Source organism: Oncorhynchus keta, chromosome 10, assembly GCF_023373465.1.
Source record: "Oncorhynchus keta strain PuntledgeMale-10-30-2019 chromosome 10, Oket_V2, whole genome shotgun sequence".
Taxonomy (NCBI): domain Eukaryota; kingdom Metazoa; phylum Chordata; class Actinopteri; order Salmoniformes; family Salmonidae; genus Oncorhynchus; species Oncorhynchus keta.
In genome coordinates, this window is record NC_068430.1 from 25,214,352 (window position 1) to 25,239,113 (window position 24,762).

Consider the following 24,762-nt stretch of genomic DNA (forward strand, 5'->3'; position numbering starts at 1 on the left):
CCCTGAATATATTCTACCATGCCCAGAAACCTGCTCCTCTTATCCTCTGCCCCCAACGCTCTAGGCGACCAGTTTTGATAGCCTTTAGCCGCACCCTCATACTACTCCTTCTCTGTTCCGCGGGTGATGTGGAGGTAAACCCAGGCCCTGCATGCCCCCAGGTACCCTCATTTGTTGACTTCTGTGATCGAAAAGCCTTGGTTTTATGCATGTCAACATCAGAAGCCTCCTCCCTAAGTTTGTTTTACTCACTGCTTTAGCACACTCTGCTAACCCTGATGTCCTTGCCGTGTCTGAATCCTGGCTCAGGAAGGCCACCAAAATTCAGAGATTTCCATACCCAACTATAACATCTTCCGTCAAGATAGAACTGCCAAAGGGGCGGAGTCGCAGTCTACTGCAGAGATAGCCTGCAAAGTAATGTCATACTTTCCAGGTCCATACCCAAACAGTTTGAACTACTAATTTTGAAAATTACTCTCTCCAGAAACAAGTCTATCACTGTTGCCGCCTGCTACCGACCCCGTCAGCTCCCAGCTGCGCCCTGGACACCATTTGTGAATTGATCGCCCCCATCTAGCTTCAGAGTTTGTTCTGTTAGGTGACCTAAACTGGGATATGCTTAACACCCCGGCAGTCCTACAATCTAAGCTAGATGCCCTCAATCTCACTCAAATCATCAAGGAACCCACCAGGTACAACCCTAACTCTGTATACAAGGGCACCCTCATAGACGTCATCCTGACCAACTGGCCCTCCAAATATACCTCCGCTGTCTTCAACCAGGATCTCAGCGATCACTGCCTCATCGCCTGTATCCGCCACGGAGCCGCAGTCAACGACCACCCTCATCACTGTCAAACGCTCCCTAAAACACTTCTGTGAGCAGGCCTTTCTAATCGACCTGGCCCGTGTATCCTGGAAGGACATTGACCTCATCCCGTCAGTTGAGGATGCCTGGTCATTCTTTAAAAGTAACTTCCTCACCATTTTAGATAAGCATGCTCCGTTCAAAAAAATGCAGAACCAAGAACAGATACAGCCCTTGGTTCACTCCAGACCTGACTGCCCTCGACCAGCACAAAAACATCCTGTGGCGGACTGCAATAGCATCGAATAGCCCCCGTGATATGCAACTGTTCAGGGAAGTCAGGAACCAATACACGCAGTCAGTCAGGAAAGCTAAGGCCAGCTTCTTCAGGCAGAAGTTTGCATCCTGTAGCTCCAACTCCAAAAGTTCTGGGACACTGTGAAGTCCATGGAGAACAAGAGCACCTCCTCCCAGCTGCCCACTGCACTGAGGCTAGGAAACACGGTCTCCACCGATAAATCCATGATTATCGAAAACTTCAATAAGCACTTCTCAACGGCTGGCCATGCCTTCCGCCTGGCTACTCCAACCTCGGCCAACAGCTCCGCCCCCCCGTAGTTCCTCACCCAAGCCTCTCCAGGTTCTCCTTTACCCAGATCCAGATAGCAGATGTTCTGAAAGAGCTGCAAAACCTGGACCCGTACAAATCAGCTGGGCTTGACAATCTGGACCCGCTATTTCTGAAACTATCTGCCACCATTGTCGCAACCCCTATTACCAGCCTGTTCAACCTCTCTTTCATATCGTCTGAGATCCCCAAGGATTGAAAGCTGCCGCAGTCATCCCCCTCTTCAAAGGGGGAGACACCCTGGACCCAAACTGCTATAGACCTATATCCATCCTGCCCTGCCTATCTAAGGTCTTCGAAAGCCAAGTCAACAAACAGGTCACTGACCATCTCGAATCCCACCGTACCTTCTCCGCTGTGCAATCTGGTTTCCGAGCCGGTCACGGGTGCACCTCAGCCACACTCAAGGTACTAAATGATATCATAACCGCCATCGATAAAAGACAGTACTGTGCAGCCGTCTTCATCGACCTCGCCAAGGCTTTCGACTCTGTCAATCACCAAATTCTTATCGGCAGACTCAACAGCCTCGGTTTTTCGGATGACTGCCTTGCCTGGTTCACCAATTACTTTGCAGACAGAGTTCAGTGTGTCAAATCGGAGGGCATGCTGTCCGGTCCTCTGGCAGTCTCTATGGGGGTGCCACAGGGTTCAATTCTCGGGCCGACTCTTTTCTCTGTATATATCAATGATGTTGCTCTTGCTGTGGGCGATTCCCTGATCCACCTCTACGCAGACGACACCATTCTATATACTTTCGGCCCGTCATTGGACACTGTGCTATCCAACCTCCAAACGAGCTTCAATGCCATACAGCACTCCTTCCGTGGCCTCCAACTGCTCTTAAACGCGAGTAAAACCAAATGCATGCTTTTCAACCGATCGCTGCCTGCACCCGCATGCCCGACTAGCATCACCACCCTGGATGGTTCCAACCTTGAATATGTGGACATCTATAAGTACCTAGGTGTCTGGCTAGACTGCAAACTCTCCTTCCAGACTCACATCAAACATCTCCAATCAAAAATCAAATCCAGAGTCGGCTTTCTATTCCGCAACAAAGCCTCCTTCACTCACGCTGCCAAGCTTACCCTAGTAAAACTGACTATCCTACCGATCCTCGACTTCGGCGATGTCATCTACAAAATGGCTTCCAACACTCTACTCAGCAAACTGGATGCAGTCTACCACAGTGCCATCCGTTTTGTCACTAAAGCACCTTATACCACCCACCACTGCGACTTGTATGCTCTAGTCGGCTGGCCCTCACCACATATTCGTCGCCAGACCCACTGGCTCCAGGTCATCTACAAGTCCATGCTAGGTAAAGCTCCGCCTTATCTCAGTTCACTGGTCACGATGGCAACACCCATCCGTAGCACGCGCTCCAGCAGGTGTATCTCACTGATCATCCCTAAAGCCAACACCTCATTCGGCCGCCTTTCGTTCCAGTACTCTGCTGCCTGTGACTGGAACAATTGCAAAAATCGCTGAAGTTGGAGACTTTTATCTCCCTCTCCAACTTCAAACATCAGCTATCCGAGCAGCTAACCGATCGCTGCAGCTGTACATAGTCTATAGGTAAATAGCTCACCCTTTTTCACCTACCTCATTCCCATACTGTTTTTATACTGTTTTTATTTATTTACTTTTCTGCTCTTTTGCACACCAATATCTCTACCTGTACATGCCCATCTGATCATTTATCACTCCAGTGTTAATCTGCAAAATTGTATTATTCGCCTACCTCCTCATGCCTTTTGCACACATTGTATATAGACTGCCCATTTTTTTCTACTGTGTTATTGACTTGCTAATTGTTTACTCCATGTGTAACTCTGTGTTGTCTGTTCACACTGCTATGCTTTATCTTGGCCAGGTCGCAGTTGCAAATGAGAACTTGTTCTCAACTAGCCTACCTGGTTAAATAAAGGTGAAAAAAAAAAATTAAAAATATCTACTTTACCTCAGCATGCTGTCTACTAAAGCCTTGTTAAATAGAGTACTGAGACATTCCCTCGAGTTGTTCCCTTCTTTGATTGTGCAAACCCAGATAAAAAAAATGTAACCCCTTTTTTTTGATATCCAATTGGTATTTACTATCTTGTCTCATAGCTGCAACTTGGGAGAGGTGAAAGTTGTGTGCCATGCATCCTCTGCCCTGCTTCTTGACCCACCAGATGATTCTGGGCTAATTGTGCATTGCCCTATGGGTCTCTCGGTCACGGCCTAGAACCCGAGGCTGTAGTTCCAGGCCTCGAAGACGGGCCTCGAGCCCGAGGCTGTAGTGGCACCTCAGCACTGCGATGCAGTGCCTTAGACCGCTGCACCACTCGGGAGGCCCAAACACACAGTTTCATCAGCTGTCTGGGTGGCTGATCTCAGACGATCCCGCAGGTGAAAAAGCCAGATGAGGATGTCCTGGGCTGGCGTGGTTACACGTGGACTGCGGGCGGTTGTGAAGCCAGTTGGATATACTGCCAAATTCTCTAAAACGATGAAGGCGGTTTATGGTAGAGAAATAAACATTAAATTATCTGGCTTAAGCTCTGATGGACATTATTGCAATCAGCATGCCAATTGCAAGCAACCCTCAAACTTGAAACAACTATGGCATTGTGTTGTGTGATAAAACTGCACATTTTAAAGTGGCCTTATATTGTCCCCAGCACAAGGTGCAGTGTAATGATCATGATGTTTAATCAGCTTCTTTATATGCCATATTTGTCAGGTGGATGGATTATCTTGGGAAAGGAGAAATGTTAAATAACAGGGATGTAAACAAATGTGTGCACAAAATTTGAGAGAAATAAGCTTTTGTGCATATGGAACATTTCGGGGACCTTTTATTCAGCTAGTGAAACTACATGTTGCATATTATATATACTGTGCATTAGGAAAGTATTCAGACCCCTTGACATTTTACACCATATTCAATTTTTTACATTTTTTATTATCCACAAACATCTACACACAATACCCAATAATGACAAAGCGAAACGTTTTTGGAGGCGGGGGCAAAAAAACAATACAAAAATAAATTAAATACCTAATTTACACATGTATTCAGACCCTTTGCTATGAGACTTGAAATTGAGCTCAGGTGCATCCTGTTTCCACTGATCATCCTTGTTTCTACAACTTGAGTGGAGTCCACCCGTGGTAAATTAAATTGATTGGATGTGTTTTGGAAAGGCACACACCTGTCTATATAAGGTCCCACAGTTGACAGTGCATGTCAGAGCAAAAACCAAGCCATGAGGTTGAAGGAATTGTCCGTAGAGCTCCAAGACAGGATTGTGTCGAGGCACAAATCTGGGGAAGGGTACCAAAACATTTCTGCAGCATTGAAGTTCCCCAAGAACGCAGTGGCCGCCATCATTCTTAAATGGAAGAAGTTTGGAACCACCAAGACTCTTCCTAGAGCTGGCCGCCCAGCCAAACTGAGCAATCGGAGGTGAAGGGCCTAAGTCAGGGAGGTGACCAAGAACCCAATGGCCACTCTGACTCCAGAGTTCCTCTTTGGAGATACAAGAACCTTCCAGAAGGACAACCATCTCTGCAGCGCTCCACCAATCAGGTGGTAGAGTGGCCTGATGGAAGCCGCTCTTCAGTAAAAGGCACATGACAGCTGTTTGCCAAAAGGCATCTAAAGGACTCGGACCATGAGAAACAAGATTTTCTGTTCTGATGAAACCAATATTGAACTCTTTGGCCTGAATGCCAAGCGTCGCGTCTGGAGGACACCTGGCACTATCCCTAACACCATCCCTACAGTGAAGCATGGTGGTGGAAGCATCATGCTGTAGGGATGCTTTTCAGCTTCAGGGACTGGGAGACTAGTCAGGATCAAGGGAAGGATGAACGGAGCAAAGTACTGAGAGATCCCTGATGAAAACCTGCTCCAGAGCACTCAGCCCTAGTCTGAGGTCCTAAGGTTCACCTTCTACCAGGACAATGACTCTAAGCACACAGCTAAGACCATGTGGGAGTGGCTTTGGGACAAGTCTCTGAATGTCTTTGAGTGGCCCAGCCAGAGCCTGGACTTGAAGCCCATCAAACATCTTTGGAGAAACCATCCAACCTGACAGGACTTGATAGGTTCTGCAAATAAGAATTGGAGAAACTCTCCAAATACAGGCGTGCCAAGCTTGTAGGATCATACCCAAGAAGACTTGAAGCTGTAAATGCTGTCAAAGTTGCTTCAAAAAAGTACTGAGTAAAGAGTGTGAATACTTATGTAAATGTGATATTTCTGTTTTTTTTTTTTTATTAAATTTGCAAACATTTCTGAAAACCAGTTTTTGCTTTTTCATTATGGGGTATTGTGTGCAGATCGATGAGGGAAAAAACACAATTTAATCAATTTTAGAATAAGGTTATAAAGTAACAAAATCTGAAATCAGTCAAGGGGCCTGAATACTTTCTGAATGCACTGTATATATATTTTATTTATTAACCTTTTAACTTATACAGTGGTAAGAAAACGTATGTGAACCCTTTTGGAATTACCTGGATTTCTGCATAAATTGGTCTTTAAATCTTTATCTAAGTCACAACAATAGGCAAACACACTATGCTTAAACTAACACACAAATTATTGGATTTTTCTTGTCTGTATTGAATAAATAATTTAAACATTCACAGCGTAGGTAGGAGAAAGTATGTGAACCCCTACGCTAATGACTTTTCTAAAAGGTAATAGGAATCGGGAGTCGGCTAAACTGGAGTCCAATCAATTAGACGAGATTGGAAGGTTGGTAAAAAATGTGAGTTTGCTATTCACAAGAACCATTGCCCGATGTGAATCATGCCTCAAACAAAATAGATCTCAGAAGACCTAAGATTAAGATTTGTTGACTTGTATAAAGCTGGAAAGGGATACAAACTTATCTCCAAAAGCCTTGATGTTCATCAAATCAAAGTTTATTTGTCACATGCGCTGAATACAGTGAAATGCTTACTTACAAGCTCTAACCAAAAGGTATTAGGTGAACAATAGGTAGGTTAAAGAAATAAAATGACAGGCTATTTATTTACAGTAGCGAGGCTACATACTGGTTAGACAGGCTGATTGAGGTAGTATGTACATGTAGATATGGTTAAAGAGACCATGCATATACAATTGTCCAAGTTCTCCCACTTAAAAAGATGAGGCCTGTAATTTTCATCATAGGTACACTTCAACTATGACAGACAAAATGAGAAGAAAAAAATCCAGAAAATCACATTGTAGGATTTTTAATTTATTTATTTTCAAATTATGGTGGAAAATAAGTATTTGGTCACCTACAAACAAGCAAGATTTCTGGCTCTCACAGACGTGTAACTTCTTCTTTAAGAGGCTCCTCTGTCCCCCACTCGTTACCTGTATTAATGGCACCTGTTTGAACTTGTTATCAGTATAAAAGACACCTGTCCACAACCTCAAACAGTCACACTCCAAACTCCACTATGGCCAAGACCAAAGAGCTGTCAAAGGACATCAGAAACAAAATTGTAGACCTGCACCAGGCTGGGAAGACTGAATCTGCAATTGGTAAGCAGCTTGGTTTGAAGAAATCAACTGTGTGAGCAATTATTAGGAAATGGAAGACATACAAGACCACTGATAATCTCCCTCGATCTGGGGCTCCACGCAAGATCTCACCCCATGGGGTCAAAATGATCACAAGAACGGTGAGCAAAAATCCCAGAACCACACACATTCACCTAGTGAATGACCTGCAGAGAGCTGGGACCAAAGTAACAAAGCCTACCATCAGTAACACACTACGTCGCCAGGGACTCAAATCCTGCAGTGCCAGACGTGTCCCCCTGCTTAAGCCAGTACATGTCCAGGTCCGTCTGAAGTATGCTAGAGAGCATTTGGATGATCCAGAAGAAGATTGGGAGAATGTCATATGGTCAGATGAAACCAAAATATAACTTTTTGGTAAAAACTCAACTTGTCGTGTTTGGAGGACAAAGAATGCTGAGTTGCATCCAAAGAACACCATACCTACTGTGAAGCATGGGGTTGGAAACATCATGCTTTGGGGCTGTTTTTCTGCAAAGGGACCAGGATGACTGATCCGTGTAAAGGAAAGAATGAATGGGGCCATGTATCGTGAGATTTTGAGTGAAAACCTCCTTCCATCAGCAAGGGCATTGAAGATGAAACGTGGCTGGGGTCTTTCAGCATGACAATGATCCCAAACACACCGCCCAGGCAACGAAGGAGTGGCTTCGTAAGAAGCATTTCAAGGTCCTGGAGTGGCCTAGCCAGTCTCCAGATCTCAACCCCATAAATCTTTGGAGGGAGTTGAAAGTCCATGTTGCCCAGCAACAGCCCCAAAACATCACAGCTCTAGAGGAGATCTGCATGGAGGAATGGGCCAAAATACCAGCAACAGTGTGTGTGAACCTTGTGAAAACTTACAGAAAACGTTTGACCTCTGTCATTGCCAACAGGGTATATAACAAAGTATTGAGATAAGCTTTTGTTATTGACCAAATACTTATTTTCCACCATAATTTGCAAATAAATTCATAAAAAATCCTACAATGTGATTTTCTGGATTTTTTTCTTCTCATTTTGTCTGTCATAGTTGAAGTGTAGCTATGATGAAAATTACAGGCCTCTCATCTTTTTAAGTGGGAGAACTTGCACAATTGGTGGCTGACTAAATACTTTTTTGCCCCACTGTACATGAATAGTTAAAGTGATTAAAGTGACTGCATATATGATAAACAGAGAGTAGCAGCAGCGTAAAACGAGGCGTTGGGGGGCACACAATTCAAATAGTCAGGGTAGCCATTTGATTACCTGTTCAGGAGTCTTAGGGCTTGCGGGTAGAAACTGTTGAGAAGCCTTTTTGTCCTAGACTTGGCACTCCGGTACTGCTTGCCATGCGGTTGTAGAGAAAACAGTCTATGACTGTGGTGGCTGGGGTCTTTGACAATTTTTAGGGCTTTCCTCTGACACCGCCTGGTGTAGAGTACCTGGTTGGCAGGCAGCTTAGGCCCAGTGATGTACTGGGCTGTACACACGACCCTCTGTAGTGCCTTGCGGTCGGAGGCCTAGCAATTGCCGTACCAGGCAGTGATGCAACCGGTCAGGATGCTCTCGATGTTGCAGCTGTAGAACCTTTTGAGGATCTCAGGACCCATGCCAAATCTTTTTAGTTTCCTGAGGGGGAATAGGCTTTGTCGTGCCTTCTTCACGACTGTTTTGGTATGTTTGGACCATTCTAGTTTGTTGTTGATGTTGACACCAAGGAACTTGAAGCTCTCAACCTGCTCCACGCCCCGTCGATGAGAATGGGGATGTGCTCGGTGCTCCTTTTCCTGTAGTCCACAATAATCTCCTTAGTCTTGGTTACGTTGAGGGATAGGTTGTTATTCTGGCACCACCCGGCCAGGTCTCTTACTTCCTCCCTATAGGCTGTCTTGTCGTTGTTGGTGTTGGTGTTGTTGTGTCGTCTGCAAACTTAATGATGGTGTTGAAGTCATGCCTGGTCATGCAGTCGTGGGTGGACAGGGAGTACAGGAGGAGACCGAGCATGCACCCCTGAGGATCAGCGTGGCAGATGTGTTGCTACCTACCCTCACCACCTGGGGGCGGCCCATCAGGAAGTCCAGGATCCAGTTGCAGAGGGAGGTGTTTAGTCCCAGGATCCTTAGCTGAGTGATGAGCTTTGAGTGTGCTATGGTGGTGAATGCTTAGCTGTAGTCAATGAATAGCATTCTCACATATGTGTTCCTTTTATCCAGGTGGGAAAGGGCAGTGTGGAGTGCAATAGAGATTGCATCATCTGTGGATCCGTTTGGGTGGTATGCAAATTGGAGTGGGTCTAGGGTTTTTGGAATAATGGTGTTGATGTGAGGGAGCTCGCGGCTTTAGTCTGTAATAGTTTGCAAGCCGGTGTAGTATGATTTAATATTAGCCCTGTATTGACGCTTTGCCTGTTTGATGGTTCGTCGTAGGGCATAGCAGGATTTCTTGTAAGCTTCCGGTTTAGAGTCCCACACCTTGAAAGTGCCAGCTCTACCCTTTAGCTCAGTGCAAATGTTGCTTGTAATCCATGGCTTCTGGTTGGGGTATGAACGTACAGTCACTGTGGAGACAACGTCCTCAATGCACTTATTGATAAAGCCAGTAACTGATGTGGTGTACTCCTCAATACCATCTGTAGAATCCCTGAACACATTCCATTCTGTGATTTCAAAACAGTCCTGTAGTTTAGCATCTGCTTCATCTGATCATTTTTTATAGACTGGGTCACTGGTGCTTCCTGCTTTAATTTTTGCTTGTAAGCATGAATCAGGAGGATAGAGTTGTGGTCAGATTTATCAAATGGAGGGCGAGGGAGAGCTTTATACGCATCTCTGTGTGTGGAGTACAGGTGATGTAGAATTATTTTCCCTTTGGTTGCACATTTAACATGTTAATGGAATTTTGGTAGAACTGACCTGAGTTTCATCAGTCCACGGTAAGACAAATTGTCTATAAATGGAGAACGTTAAGCACTGTTGCTATTCTCCCTATGTCACGTTCTGACCATAGTTCTGTTATTATATGTTTGTTTTAGTATGGTCAGGGCGTGAGTTGGGTGGGCAGTCTATGTTGTTTTTCTATGTTGGTTTTTGAGTTCGGCCGAGTATGGTTCTCAATCAGAGGCAGCTGTCAATTGTTGTCCCTGATTGAGAATCATACTTAGGTAGCCTGGGTTTCACTTTTGGGTTGTGGGTGTTTGTCTTCCGTGTCAGTGTTTGTCGCCACACGGGACTGTTTCGTTCATTTCACGTTTATTGTTTTGTATTTAGTAGTGTTCAGTTTATGTTTTAAAATAAACATTATGGACACTTACCACGCTGCGTTTTGTTCCTCCGATCCTTCTCGCTTCTCCTCAGAAGAGGAGGATGAGATCCGTTACACCCTAGGAGTGGACGTCCTGCAAAGATTACTGCAAGAGCACAGCGCAGAATTCTCAATGAGGTTAAGAAGAATCCTAGTGTCAGCTCAAGTCTATCGTTACTTAAAACACTAAACAATAATGGTGTTCATGGGAGGACACCACGGAAGAAGCCACTGCTGTCCAGCAAAAACATTGCTGCACGTCTGACGTTCGCAAAAGAGCATCTGGATGTTCCACAGCGCTACTGTCAAAATATTCTGTGGACAGATTAAACTTAAGTTGAGTTGTTTGGAAGGAACACACAACACTATGTGTGGAGAAAAAAAGTCACAGCACACCAACATCAAAACTTCATCCCAACTGTAAAGTATGGTGGAGGGAGCATCATGGTTTTGGGCTGTTTTGATGCCTCAGGGCCTGCATAGCTTGCTATCATTGACGGAAAAATGAATTCCCAAGTTTATCAAAACATTTTGCAGGAGAATGTAAGGCAATCTCTCTGTGAATTGAAGCTCAACAGAAGTTAGGTGATGCAACAGGACAACGACTCAAAACACAGAAGTAAATCAACAACAGAATGGCTTCAACAGAATAAAATACACCTTCTGGAGTGGCTCAGTCGGAGTACTAACCTAACCTAATTCAGATGCTGTGGCAAGACCTCGAGTGGTTCACACCAGACATTACAAGAATATTGCTGAACTGAAACAGATTTGTAAAGAGGAATGGTCCAATATTCTTCCTGACCGTTGTGTCTGATTCGCAACTACAGAAAATGTTTGGTTGAGCTTATTGCTGTCAAAGGATGGTCAACCATTTATTAAATCCAAGGATTCTTATACTTTTTGCCCTCTGCACTGGGAATGTTTACACGGTGTGTTCAGTAAAGACATGAAAACGTTGAATTGTTTGAGTGTTATTAGTTTAAGCAGACTGTGTTTGTCTATTGTTGTGACTTAGATGAAGATAAGATCACATTATATGACCAATTCATGCAGAAATCCAGGTAATTCCAAAGGGTTCACATACTTTTTCTTGCCACTGTATATAATTGGTAGTGTTATCTTGCGCTAGTCTGCTGTACATGTGCCTAAATTCTGTGTTTTTCATCCCATAGCTTGTTCTCCATCTTTTTAAATAGAGAGCCAACGTATTCAGCACTTATTTCCATGACTGATCAAAACATTTTCTGTTCTGCTCACTTTTTGTAAACTGCATACAGTCAGTTGCTTGAAATGGGATCGATATCCATCTCTTGCAACTAAATTGCAGGCAATTTTGGAGGGGTGACACAGGGAGCAACCCAGATGCAACTTTGTTGCAAGCAACATAAATTGCGTCCAGATTGCTTCATGTGACATTGGCTTTAGCAACATGAGTATTTATTTAGAAGTGTCTTATTTGTAAAACTTTCAACAAGTACATGTAAACCTATTTTGGTATGGATTTAGTTAAATTCCCACGTGCATGTGTGCACTCGCCTTCAACAAATCTTTTCAGAGAGGCGAAATAAAGACATCTCTCTGTAGTGATAGATTTCAGGGCTGTACCACATGCAATACAGAATATGATGTGAACTGTACAATAGGATTTACAGATTGATTAGTTCCTGCCTCTGCCTACTAAGTACCTCTGTACTTAGTAGGCAGAGATAAGCAGGCCAGGTTCCTCTTAAACCAGAGATAGCAGCCCACATTCACTAATCTATGAACATGGATGAGCGAGGTGCATGAGATTTGCATGTTAACCAAAGGAGTGGAAGAAATGTACTGCTTTGTTCTTCCTGTCTCATGTCCAGACCACAGGCTGCCTGCTGTGTGTGTGTGGGCTAACTAAGTGGGCTTTGCATGCAAATCTTGTCCTGGCTGTGTGACTGGCTGCCCAAACAAGCCTACAGGCACAAACAAGGTCATAAAAACATTCTGCTCTGTTTTCATGTGTTTCTGCTTTACAATATATTATGTATTGTCAACTGGCAAGTGTTGGGCTTCGTCTGACTTTTCTGATGATTCGTATTTTTGCCTGTTTATTTCTAAGCTCTGCTACCTGTTCTCCATTTCCCCACCTCTGGAGCTTAGCTTCAGGTGGTTCAGTCACAGAGCACCTTGGATGGAGTAGTCTAAAGAGAGTGAACATGAGCATCCTCATGACCACTTAGCTAGCTCCTACACACACACACACACACACACACACACACACACACACACACTCTCTCTCTCTCTCGTTCCCTCTATTTTTATTTTTTTCTCTCTTTTCCTTGCCTTTCTCTCTCCTGCCTCTCTTTTCTCCTCTAACAAACACGGCTGAAGATGAGCGAGGGCAGGGCAGAGAAAGAGACTGGGGCCTATCTATCCTGTGTGAGCATTGTTCTCTATTTACCTGGGTTCATTCAGCCTAGCTAAACGCCAGCTGTACCCAGGGATATTTCTGGCTTCCTACATATACTGACTGAGAGATAAACAGCTCGAGGTCAACAGTCAGGCCTTGTTCAGACTATGTCTAGGTTATAACTGGGTTGTGCAGAGTTAGGGGCCCTAGGCTGCATATTAATCCATTTTTGTATTGTTTTTGTATTGTTAGGTACTACTGCGCTGTTGGAGCTAGAAACATAAGCATTTTGCTGCACTGGCGATAACATCTGCAAATATGTGTACGCTACCAATAAAATGTGTTTGTTACAGCAGCTCTGCTGGGCAGTGCAATGTATGTACCCCTCTCCTCACCTCCTCTTCCGACAGCACTCCGTTGATCCGTGAAGGGATTGTGTTGTGAGCGCTACAGAATGCAGCTCCCTCATGAAGGTGGGCAGGTAGCCTCCAGGTTAGAGCATTGTGCCAGTAACCAAAAGGTTGCTGGTTCAAATACCGGAACTGACAAGGTAAAAAATGTCACTGTGCCCTTGAGCAAGGCACTTAACCCTAATTGTTCCAGGGGTGCTGTACAATGGTGACCCCTGCCGTTACCGCACTCCCTGCGAGTGTCTCGGGGAATTGGGATATGCAAAAAAAAATGTATCCATGACACACAAATATAAGCACCCCTTATTATTATTATTATTATTATTATTATTATTATTATTATTATTATTATTATGTCTGCTTCCTTTTCCCCCCTGGCTGGCTGTGGGAGAAAGGAAGGACAGGGTAGGACGTGTGAGCTACTGAGGCACAGGAGAACATGTGGGTATGGATAGGGTAGACGTTTACTTGATTACACTCAACATTTACTCTCTTTATCTCTTATCTCTATTTGAAATTTGAGTGGTACATTTGACTGATGATTTATCAATATGAATTATCTTTAGATGACGTGACTCCATAATCTCTGTGTTCCTGTGGAGGCTGATACTGTAGCTGCCTCCTGGGAGATTCATTCCAGCATTCACACTCAAATGCAACACATTCGGAGAGCCAAATGCAGGCAGGCACCCTACCCATCTACCTTTTTACCACTCATCCCCCCCCTGAGACTCATATTACTAGCAATCTATCACTTGAGGCTGTCTGGGGAAGGCTTTATGAGAGAGGGGCACATCATTGCTCTCTTCCTGTCTATCGTTCCCCCTCTCTGCCCCTCCTTGTCTGTGGGAGAGGAGGCATTGCCTCAGGGTTTAGGGCCATGTGTCCATGTGTGTCCCAGAACCTGTTGACCTCTCCTTGGTCAGTCACCCCATAGGGCAGGCTGGCTGCTGCCCAGGTATTCCAACACCAAACACCTCCCCTGTTTACCCTGCTTGGGTCCCTGTTGGTTCAGTCAGTGGTGACACCACAACATCCTACTCCAACCTCTGTAGGGCTAAATCATTCCTGGCCTGAGTCTCTGTGGTGGTGTGTGTGTTAGTTCTTTTATGTTCTATTTATTCACACCAAAGAAAAGAAGTGAAAGACAAAACAGTACAGATAACTGGTAAAAACGGTGTGCAGGGGAGGTTGGAAGCCCAAAAGCGCTGATATGAAAACCACACCACAAATATAGCAACCATTTATTTTTGTTCAATCAGTTAAACAAAGCATATCAACTATAATTGTACATGATATACTCAGTGTACAGTATATATACTGTGTATGTGAGCGAGTAGACAGAATCATTAAACTGTCGGGGCCTTGAGCGGAAGACTGCAGATATTACCCCCATATAACACATGGGTGAGATGGACAGGTCTGTAGTAGGTCCCTCCTCCCCGATCAGACTGTGCGAGTAAGTGACAACCACAAATCAGCCTCTCATTTATTTTTTTGCTGGAGAGGGGGGTTAATGCGTTCTCATCCCCCCCACCACAACATATTTCCCCATACTCACTGTCTGAGTGTGACTTGTTGTGATTGGTGGGTTGTGGTGTTCATGCTAATAAAATACTTGGGTGTCAGCAGAGCACAGCTACGGGGAGGTTAGATTCTATCTCCCAGTAGCTGAGTAGTTCTATGTGATATTTTTAGGTTCTTATCTTTCAGAGTAAATAACTCATGGACACTAGAGAAGCTTTAACCAAGTTGAATTCTTCCCAAAGGTTCTGTACAGCTGTATTCAGACAACCCAACACTTCTCCCATCCAGATATATACACTGCTCAAATAAATAAAGGGAACACTTAAACAACACAATGTAACTCCAAGTCAATCACACTTCTGTGAAATCAAACTGTCCACTTAGGAAGCAACACTGATTGACATTAAATTTCACATGCTGTTGTGCAAATGGAATAGACAACAGGTGGAAATTATAGGCAATTAGCAAGACACCCCCAATAAAGGAGTGGTTCTGCAGGTGGTGACCACAGACCACTTCTCAGTTCCTATGCTTCCTGGCTGATGTTTTGGTCACTTTTGAATGCTGGCGGTGCTTTCACTCTAGTGGTAGCATGAGACAGAGTCTACAACCCACACAAGTGACTCAGGTAGTGCAGCTCATCCAGGATGACACATCAATGTGAGCTGTGACAAGAAGGTATGCTGTGTCTGTCAGCGTAGTGTCCAGAGCATGGAGGCGCTACCAGGAGACAGGCCAGTACATCAGGAGACGTGGAGGAGGCCGTAGGAGGGCAACAACCCAGCAGCAGGACTGCTACCTCCGCCTTTGTGCAAGGAGGAGCACTGCCAGAGCCCTGCAAAATGACCTCCAGCAGGCCATAAGTGTGTATGTGTCTGCTCAAACGGTCAGAAACAGACTCCATGAGGGTGGTATGAGGGCCCGACATCCAGAGGTGGGGGTTGTGCTTACAGCCCAACACCTTGCAGGACGTTTGGCATTTGCCAGAGAACAACAAGATTGGCAAATTCGCCACTGGCGCCCTGTGCTCTTCATAGATGAAAGCAGGTTCACACTGAGCACATGTGACAGACGTGACAGAGTCGGGAGACGCCGTGGAGAACGTTCTGCTGCCTGCAACATCCTCCAGCATGACCGGTTTGGCGGTGGGTCAGTCATGGTGTGGGGTGGCATTTCTTTGGGGGGCCGCACAGCCCTCCATGTGCTCGCCAAAGGTAGCCTGACTGCTATTAGGTACCGAGATGAGATCCTCAGACCCCTTGTGAGACCATATGCTGGTGCGGTTGGCCCTGGGTTCCTCCTAATGCAAGACAATGCTAGACCTCATGTGGCTGGAGTGTGTCAGCAGTTCCTGCAAGAGGAAGGCATTGATGCTATGGACTGGCCCGCCCGTTCCCCAGACCTGAATCCAATTGAGCACATCTGGGACATCATGTCTCGCTCCATCCACCAACGCCACATTGCACCACAGACTGTCCAGGAGTTGGCGGATGCTGTAGTCCAGGTCTGGGAGGAGATCCCTCAGGAGACGCCACCTCATCAGGAGCATGCCCAGGCTTTGTAGGGAGGTCATACAGGCACGTGGAGGCCACACACACTACTGAGCCTCATTTTGACTTGTTTTAAGGACATTCCATCAAAGTTGGATCAGCCTGTAGTGTGGTTTTCCACTTTAATTTTGAGTGTCTCCAAATCCAGACCTCCATGGGTTGATACATTTGATTTCCATTGAAAATGTTTGTGTGATTTTTGTCAGCACATTCAACTATGTAAAGAAATAAATGATTTAATACGAATATTTCATTCATTCAGATCTAGGATGTGTTATTTTAATGTTGCCTTTATTTTTTTGAGCAGTATATATATATATCCCACTTTAGACACTCCTCCTTCTCTCCAATCCTTATATCTTATGGTTTAACAGGAAAAGTGTAACAAGATACCAAACCCTTATTACTCCCTTCAGGTGACCTGTCCTCACCTCCTGACCTCAACCCTTCCTTCACCTAATCCACAGATGTCCATCTGTCTTTCCTGTTTCAACATGGTGCTCTGCTCCCGTCCCCCAACACATTCCACAGCTATCTGTCTTTCCACAGATATTCTATGCTTCTTCTCTATCATTTATTTCATATCTCAATGTTCAAAATATCATATTCAACAATGTGTATGTCCAACGTATGTGTGTGTGTGTCAGGGCTGGATGAAAATCGAAATGAAGGCAGTCAAGTCAAGGAAAGGATAGGATAAACTTCTCTAATTCTCAGTTTATTGAGAGGTCATTGAAAATAGATACTCTTTTTTTCTTCAATTTGAATTGACCCCAGCACTGGTGCGCATGTGTGTGTGTTTGTGGTCCTGCTTGCTTGCTGTGCGGTGTGATTGATGCAGTGCATCCTCGGCTGCAGCACGTCATCTGCATATTGCTCCCTCCCACCGTTTGGCAAGGAGCAGAAAAAACACTGACATTAACGACAGAAGGCCACAGTACTCCTCCATCTCCCTCCTCTCTGCTCCTTACTTACGAAGGCGTCCACATGCTTCCCAGCCGAAACACTTTGGAACAGTTCTTGCATATATTATTACAACATTTTGTATGTTTTGGACTTAGGCAATACTTTTTTTCGGCTGTTCAGGCACACAAAATGTGAGTCACGCCAAAGTCTGTAGCCGAAGCCTACGCCCCCCTCGTCGGCTATTGATCAACAGTAGGGATTCTACAATGACGTGCCTGTTGTCATTTAAGGAGAGACGACACATCCTTCACTTGAGAAATACTGCACCAAACATCCGAGTCAGATGTAAAAATTGCGCAGCTAAGATCTCCTCGGCAAAATCTGCAAATTAAGGGTATGAGTATGTGAGTATGTGAGCACACTCATTCTTTCAACTAAAGCATGCTGACGCCTTTACATATCGCTCTCCTTTAGAACCACCATACCCAACTCTACTCGTTCCTCTGCATCCTAATAACTTTCAGGCTTTTTAAGTTCATCATGTCTGATCTGTTTTCCTTGTTGTAAAACTAGCGAGCACATTTTTTTTTACATCCTTTTTGTTTGGAGAGAGCAGTGAGAGCTTTTTATAAGTTATTTAACAGCACAAGACAATCAATAACTTCTCTCGTTTGATAAAATAATGTTGAAATATGTTTCTACCCACAGGCCAATATCTAGAGCTGAACAGCAACATCAACAACTTGACGTTTTCAGGTTCAGAACACTCTCATTTTCAGAGTTCGTGTTAATGCCCAGCTCTGAGACTGTTTATTAGGCCTGCAATGCAGAGAACCAGAGTGGGAGTGAGGTTTTACAGACAATCTAGTTTTTAGTGATGTTTTCATGGACGATTCATTTCTGCTGCCAGTTCAGGTTTAGCAGAGTTGTCATGAATAGTGAAGTCTTGGTTATGTTTGTTTGTTTTGGTGCAAAGCAATAGTGCCTGTTGTTTGGCAAAGTTTTGGGTGAGTGACTTCCATTTGTGGCGCTGTCTGTTTTGGGTATATTTTTCATAGCTTAGTTCATACAGTTTACTTTCAGCTCCCATCTCAGACCTGGATGAATTCTTTACTGTAACTGGCATAGCAGCAGCTTCCTGGATCCCCTCAGATCCCCTCCTCCGATCCCCTCCTCAGATCCCCTCAGATCTCATCAGATCTCATCAGATCTCATCAGATCTCCTCAGATCCCCTCAGCCTCACTAGCATGTTCATGTAAAAGCCTGTTAATGAAAACACTATGCCCTCCCTGCCTTAATCACAAAATGTGCTTTACATTTACATTTTTTCCCCTGGACCTAGACCGGCTCTGACTCGGCTTTCTTTGTCAAAGGTGTTGTTTGTGTGATGCACCACTGTGGAAGACCGTGACTTGACAACGTGACATGCAGTGTGTGAGGGAGCAGAGAAGTGTGCTGAGAAGTGGAGTTTTCCCGCTCAACCTGGACCTGAACAGACAGATAACAATCAGACCCGGGCCCGAATGGACCGCTCATTTAAAAAAGAAAATGGGTTTCGGACCCGACAACAATCTCAGCCGAACTCGAATATACTCGAGGACAACCCAACCTAGATCCGACCCGTACCCTAACAGGCCCGGGTCTAGACGAGACCCATTTTGAACAGAGTGACACAAACGTTATGTTCATCAGCCAAGTTGCTCTTCTGGTTAACAAATGTATTTTATTTTTATTTCACCTTTATTTAACCAGGTAGGCTAGTTGAGAACAGGTTCTCATTTGCAACTGCGACCTGGCCAAGATAAAGCATAGCAGTGTGAACAGACAACACAGAGTTACACATGGCGTAAACAATTAACAAGTCAATAACACAGAGAAAAAAGGGGAGTCTATATACAATGTGTGCAAAAGGCATGAGGAGGTAGGCGAATAATTACAATATTCCAGATTAACACTGGAGTGATAAATGATCAGATGATCATGTACAGGTAGAGATATTGGTGTGCAAAAGAGCAGAAAAGTAAATAAATAAAAACTGTGGGGATGAGGTAGGTGAAAATGGGTGTGCTATTTACCAATAGATTATGTACAGCTGCAGCGATCGGTTAGCTGCTCAGCTAGCTGATGTTTGAAGTTGGTGAGGGAGATAAGTCTCCAACTTCAGCGATTTTTGCAATTCGTTGCAGTCACAGGCAGCAGAGTACTGGAACGAAAGGCGGCCGAATGAGGTGTTGGCTTTAGGGATGATCAATGAGATACACCTGCGGGAGCGCGTGCTACGGATGGGTGTTGCCATCGTGACCAGTGAGCTGAGATAAGGCGGAGCTTTGCCTAGCATGGCCTTGTAGATGACCTGGAGCCAGTGGGTCTGGCGACGAATATGTTGCGAGGGCCAGCCGACTAGAGCATACAAGTCGCAGTGGTGGGTAGTATAAGTTGCTTTAGTGACAAAACGGATGGCACTGTGATAAACTGCATCCAGTTTGCTGAGAAGAGTGTTGGAAGCAATTTTGTAGATGACATCGCCGAAGTCGAGGATCGGTAGGATAGTCAGTTTTACTAGGGTAAGCTTGGCAGCGTGAGTGAAGGAGCCTTTGTTGCGGAATAGAAAGCCGATTCTTGATTTGATTTTCGATTGGAGATGTTTGATATGGGTCTGGAAGGAGAGTTTGCAGTCTAGCCAGACACCTAGGTACTTATAGGTGTCCACATATTCAAGGTCGGAACCATCCAGTGTGGTGATGCTAGTCGGGCATGCGGGTGCAGGCAGCGATCGGTTGAAAAGCATGCATTTGGTTTTACTAGCATTTAAGAGCAGTTGGAGGCCACGGAAGGAGTGTTGTATGGCATTGAAGCTCGATTGGAGGTTAGATAGCACAGTGTCCAATGACGGGCCGAAAGTGTATACAATGGTGTCGTCTGCGTAGAGGTGGATCAGGGAATCGCCCGCAGCAAGAGCAACATCATTGATATATACAGAGAAAAGAGTCGGCCCGAGAATTGAACCCTGTGGCACCCCCATAGAGACTGCCAGAGGACCGGACAACATGCCCTCCGATTTGACACACTGAACTCTGTCTGGAAAGTAATTGGTGAACCAGGCAAGGCAGTCATCCGAAAAACAGGTCTTTCTATGTTGGCTTGGGGCGGCAGCGTAGCCTAGTGGTTAGAGCGTTGGACTAGTAACCGGAAGGTTGCGAGTTCAAACCCCCGAGCTGACAAGGTACAAATCTGTCGTTCTGCCCCTGAACAGGCAGTTAACCCACTGTTCCCAGGCAGTCATTGAAAATAAGAATATGTTCTTAACTGACTTGCCTGGTTAAATAAATGTAAAATAAAAAAAATTAAAATTAATTTGGCTGTCTAGAAGATAATAAATTCACCTTATTACCGTAACATAAATATGTTCTAGGCTATAGCCATGGTCGGGTCCACTTGGGTCCACTTGGGTCTATCAGCTGTAATTACATAGACCCGAGACCCAATGACAATCAAACAGGAGCTGACCGAGAGCTGAGGGACGGATTAGTATTCTGGATCCGGACCTGCTCAGGGATCGCGTCTCGGTTATTCAGGTTTGGCTGGGCCCGTGAAGACCTCTACTGAGGAGTATGTAGTGTAGGATCTGACTAGGTCTGTGGCGAGTAACCCTCTCTCTCTCCTCCCTTTTCTCTCCTCCCTTTTCTCTCTCTCTCCTCCCTTTTCTCTCCTCCCTTTTCTCTCTCTCTCCTCCCTTTTCTCTCCTCCCTCCTCCCTTTTCTCTCCTCCCTTTTCTCTTTCTCCTCCCTTTCTCTCTCTCTCCCCCTTTTCTCTCCCCCCTTTTCTCTCCTCCCTTTTCTCTCTCTCTCCTCCCTTTTCTCTCCTCCCTTTTCTCTCTCTCTCCTCCCTTTTCTCTCCTCCCTTTTCTCTCTCTCCTCCCTTTTCTCTCTCCCTCCCTCTCTCTCTCTCCCTCTCTCTCCCTTCCCCCTTTTCTCTCTCTCTCTCTCTCTCTCTCTCTCTCTCTCTCTCTCTCTCCTCTCTTTCTTCCCCCTTTTCTTTCTCTCCCTCTCTCTCTCTCTGCCCCCTTTTCTCTCTCTCTCTCTCTCTCTCTCTCTCTTCCCCCTTTTCCCCCTCTCTCTCTCTCTCTCTCTCTCTCTCTCTCTCTCTCTCTCTCTCTCTCTCTCTCTCTCTCTCTCTCTCTCTCTCTCTCTCTCTCTTCCCCCTTTCTCGCTCTCTTCTCTCTTCCCCCTTTTCTTTCTCTCGCTCTCTCGCTCTCTCGCTCTCTTCCCTTTTCTCTCTCTCTCTCCTCCCTTTTCTCTCTCTCTCTCTCTCTCTCTCTCTCTCTCTCTCTCTCTCTCTCTCTCTCTCTCTCTCTCTCTCTCTCTCTCTCCTCCCCTTTCTCCCTCTCTCTCCTCCCCTGTCTCTCTGATTTACTGCTGACAATGCAAGACTGACATTTCTCTCTGCCATTTTCTTCTGGCTCTGACTTGACTAAAAGCTTTGCCTTCATTACAGAATTGATTTTAATCCCCATTTGAAGAATGCAAACTCTTGGTATTCAGGCTCCATAGAAAACTGTACTGTAAGCTATGCTTTGTTTACGTCATGCTGTACGTCATGCTCTGTCAATATTGGAGACGGCATCAAACAAACCATAACTGAATGTTGTCTATGAGACAAGTCCAAGCCTAAATGGGAAGCAGGCTGTGATGTCTGAGAATGATCTTTGATCTAGCCAATGAGAGAGGGGGAGAGGGGACAAATGTGCTTGAACCGGCTCTAGAGGAATGTGGGTGGTCTGATGTCATCATCCACCAATGCAGCCAGTTTCAGCCTCATCTGGGCAGCCGCACAGCTTTGGTTTCTGTTCAACTGGGTGTGTGTTTATGTGCCCACTCTTTTATAATACTTTACACATAGCTAGTCAAAAAACTCTGCATGACTTTTGGAGGATGGACTGACAGACAGGATAGAAGGTATCCTCTGTCACTGGCAATATTTATCAATTCTGCAGCGGTACATTTCATAGTTATTGACAAACTTAGATCAGTGAAAATGTTGAAAGAATTGTTCTCAGTTCTGCAATGGACCACCATGAAGTGTCAGAAATGTGTTGAATCATGCAACCAATGGGAGTATTTTGCTCTTTGTTGTGACTCTTTGAAGGAGGTGATCATATCATGCAAGCACCTGCCCTTCCCATTGTGACAGTGTCAGGTGTGTGTGTGTCCATGTTCTCAGGCAGAAACTGAAGGAGTCACATACAGGTTCAGTCATGCTAGATTAGGAAGCCGAGAGGACGAGGGAATCACATCTCTAAATTCCCACCAACCCATAAAACACACATAATCCAAAGAGCTCCTGAAGGTAAGCCTGAAGAATGGTCTCAACTGAACAAGAACAATTTAAGTAGTTCTTGCAGTTTCATGCCTAAAGTACAATACGCTAGTATTTGTATTATATAAGTAAATTGTAGACTGTAATGTGTATAAGGAGCTTTACTGCTACTCATATGCCACAGCTCTTTCCATAGGCTAATTACAGTGTTTGAATTTGACTGGTTTCTAGGGGAGTTTGGAGTCAGGTGTGGCTTCACCAGTTGTTTTTGTCACAGGAATATGAAAGATTGTGATGACGAATGCAGCGGCCATTTCATCCTGCCTCCCATGCTGGAGAGAGAAAATGAGAGCTTATAGTTACATTTCTTCAGTATTTTGCTTCCTCTTTTCATCTAGCTGTTCCCCCCTCTCGTCTCCTCTCCACCCCCTCTCTTCTCTCTGTCTTGCGTGAACAACCACGGTGGTCCCAATAGAGTCCTGGACGGTGCTGTGCAGTCAGGGGAACAGGAGAATGTGACGCTGTGCAGGAGTAAAAGTGGACATAGAACAGCCAGATCTGGACAGGAAGTATACAACTGATAAGAAATGCTCTGTTTCTTCTTCTTCATTCAGGCCAGGAAGCTCACTGTATTGTCTCATTGGGGTCAGAGTGGGGTCAGTGAAATGTAGTGTGTCCTGCTGCAGTAATTGTGTGTGTAATTGATCCCACTTTATGGAGACATATTATCAGACAGGGAGAAAAGGGGCCATTACACAGCAGAGGAACCCAGCAGAGTGATGGACTGGAGGATAGAAAAGCTAAGATCATTATTTTCTTTAAGTGTGTCAAGATGTCTGTTCAAAGCAGTAACATGAGGGGTAGAATTAGTAGCATTTAGGGGTAGCATTTAGTCATGGATATATCCAGGTGCATGTACACAATGGACAGTATGAGGTGTGCGTTTGTGTGTGAAAAAGAAGCGGGTTGGATGGGCAGTCTCTTAATACATCAGGGTCCCTCTGGTGGCCAGGAGACCCACCTCCTGCCACTGCCTCCAGTGCAATGGTTGCTATGATAGCTTTGAGAGGGGGGCAGGATTGATGTTAGCTTTGTAGGTGTCACGCGGCTTAATTGATGGCTGAGGAAAGCCAGCCCCAAGTTTGGCAACGACGCTGTCACCTCAGGCGCACCCGGCCCGGGAATCTATAGAAAAGGATGTCACAGCACAAACATATGAATCAATAGGCATCTCTCCAAGCTCTCTCCATCTCTCCAAGCTCACTCCATTTAAGCCAAGCTCTCTCCGTCTATTCCAAGCTCTCTCCATCTCTCCAAGCTCTCTCCTTCTATTCCAAGCTCTCTGTCTATTCCAAGCTTCTCCGTCTATTCCAAGCTTCTCCGTCTATTCCAAGCTTCTCCGTCTATTCCAAGCTTCTCCGTCTATTCCAAGCTTCTCCGTCTATTCCAAGCTTCTCCGTCTATTCCAAGCTCTCCGTCTTTTCCAAGCTCTCTCCATCTATTCCAAGCTCTCTCCATCTCTCCAAGCTCTCTCCGTCTATTCCAAGCTCTCCGTCTATTCCAAGCTTCTCCATCTATTCCAAGCTTCTCCATCTATTCCAAGCTTTCCGTCTATTCCAAGCTCTCCGTCTATTCCAAGCTCTCTCCAAGCTCTCTCCATCTCTCCAAGCTCTCTCCATCTCTCCAAGCTCTCTCCGTCAATTCCAAGCTCTCCGTCTATTCCAAGCTCTCCGTCTATTCCAAGCTTCTCCGTCTATTCCAAGCTTCTCCGTCTATTCCAAGCTTCTCCGTCTATTCCAAGCTTCTCCGTCTATTCCGAGCTCTCCGTCTATTCAGAGCTCTCCGTCTATTCAGAGCTCTCAGTCTATTCCGAGCTTCTCCGTCTATTCCGAGCTTCTCCGTCTATTCCGAGCTCTCCGTCTATTCCAAGCTTCTCCGTCTATTCCAATCTTTCCGTCTACTCCAAGCTGTCTCCATCTATTCCAAGCGCTCTCCGACTCGCCAAGCTCTCCATCTCTCTAAGCCCTCCATCTATTCCAATGTCTCTCCATCTCTCCAGGCTCTCTCCATCTCTCTAATCCCTCTCCATCTATTCCAAGCTTCTCCGTCTATTCCAAGCTTCTCCGTCTATTCCAAGCTTCTCCGTCTATTCCAAGCTCTCCGTCTATTCCAAGCTCTCTCCATCTCTCCAAGCTCTCTCCGTCTATTCCAAGCTCTCTGTCTTTTCCAAGCTCTCTCTGTCTTTTCCAAGCTCTCTCCGTCTTTTCCAAGCTCTCTCCGTCTTTTCCAAACTCTCTCCGTCTATTCCAAGCTCTCTCCGTCTTTTCCAAGCTCTCTCTGTCTCTCCAAGCTCTCTCTGTCTCTCCAAGCTCTCTCTGTCTCTCC

At 45.3% G+C, this 24,762-nt stretch overlaps 1 protein-coding gene across 9 annotated transcripts in view; it reads left to right on the forward strand.

Moving 5' to 3' along the window:
* LOC118388426 (membrane-associated guanylate kinase, WW and PDZ domain-containing protein 1-like) overlaps positions 1-24,762 on the forward strand; it is a 203,897-nt gene that overhangs the window by 21,073 nt on the left and 158,062 nt on the right. Inside the window, exon 1 of one of the 9 annotated variants that reach the window (XM_052526742.1) lies at positions 22,264-22,407. The exons of the other annotated variants lie outside the window; for them this stretch is intronic. The gene's annotated coding sequence lies outside the window, so the exon portion shown is untranslated. Of the gene's footprint in view, positions 1-22,263; positions 22,408-24,762 lie in introns of those variants that run through there. 9 annotated transcript variants of the gene reach the window in all.